This window comes from Pteropus vampyrus, unplaced genomic scaffold, assembly GCF_000151845.1.
Source record: "Pteropus vampyrus isolate Shadow unplaced genomic scaffold, Pvam_2.0 Scaffold24, whole genome shotgun sequence".
NCBI classification, from domain to species: Eukaryota; Metazoa; Chordata; class Mammalia; order Chiroptera; family Pteropodidae; genus Pteropus; species Pteropus vampyrus.
In genome coordinates, this window is record NW_011888805.1 from 13,351,898 (window position 1) to 13,353,394 (window position 1,497).

General features: G+C 37.9%; 1 pseudogene; it reads right to left on the reverse strand.

The window, feature by feature from the left end:
* Window positions 1-69: 69 nt before the first annotated feature.
* The window catches only part of LOC105289533, a 2,746-nt pseudogene continuing 1,318 nt past the window's right edge, over window positions 70-1,497 (reverse strand).

The following is a 1,497-nucleotide window of genomic DNA, read 5'->3' on the forward strand; positions in this document are numbered from 1 at the left end:
TATATTTAATTTCATCATAAATTTAAAATTTTGAAAAGATCCTTAAATTTCTTAACTTAGTGCTTACATTTATTCTGAAAATAAACTAATGGTTGATGAGCTGCCTTTTTTTTAGACGTTTCCCACTTAAAATGACTTTTATAGCTTTCCTAAACCAAGGATAAAATAAAGCATAAGTCAAAGTGTTCATGGCTGAGTTATAATAAGCACACCAACAGCAAATCTCATAAATATAAGTAGGGGTCATGAATCCCATAAAATCATCAATAAACGTATCAATTGTATATGGTAACCACGAAATCATAAATGCTACCACTGTCACCCCCAGGGTTTTAGCTGCTTTTCTTTCTCTCTTGGCCTCTCTGACTTTGTAACTCTCTGAGGATCATTTTGATTTACTACCAATATTTTCAATTTTTATAGCTTGTTGTTTAGCTATAAGAAAAATCTTACTATAAAGAATGATCATAACAAGGGTAAGTAGGAAAAATAACAGAAAATCTACCAAAACCCAGTCTTGATTTACAAAAATTTGACAACCACCTACACAGTTGAGAACACTTACTAATTCTTCCATCCCATCGTCACTGACACCTGTGTAGAACACAGCACCACTATATACAATGGGCAGGATCCAGGAGATGCTGATGCAAATTCCTGACACAGACACCGTGAACTTGGTAGCACAGAGCAGAGGGTCAGTAACAGCAATGTATCTGTCGATGGTGATGAAGCACAAGCGGAAGAGAGAAGGGTAACAAAATGTGGCATCACAGCAATTGTAAAGGGTACAAAATCTGGCTCCAAAGTACCAGCAGCTCTCCATGGTAGGAGGCATGGAGCTCATTCCAAGAAGAATCTAGACAAACCCTAATACCAGTAAATGCATTTATAAAACAAAGAGCTAGATATCTTCGAAATTTTTCTTTTCTTTTCTTTTCTAACCAGCTCTTAGTTGGTTAAAGTAAATGTCTGGCAATTACCTGTTGGTTCCCCAAATTATTTAAGCAGCTTGATATTTCTGAAACCCAAGTTTTCTAAGAACCACAGTCCTCACTCATTAATAATTTTAATATCAAAGGTGGTATTTTAGGGGGTGGCTCCATAGTGTAGTTGTTACCATGTCGGCTTTACACTCAGAGGGTCCTGGGTTCGCTTTGCAGGTGGAGCCACGGACCATACCCCTGGTGGCGCGAGACCCCAGGTACACGCCAGGAGTGTGTTGGAGTAGATGCCCTGCCTTCAGGGATTCAGTTCTAAAGGGGAAATGGCAACAACCATAGGTCAGGGGTGGAGGTCAGGGGGTGGGGGTGGGGTGGGAATTAAATAGGAGGAAATATTAAAAGAAAATAAAATCTTCTAAGAAAATCAATCAATCAATCAATAAAAATCAAAGAATACACAACCTGGCTTTAATACTTACTTTGGAGTTTCAGTCAAGACAATAAGGCGTTGACCTAAATATAGATATAGAAATTAATGGATTAGAATAGTGTC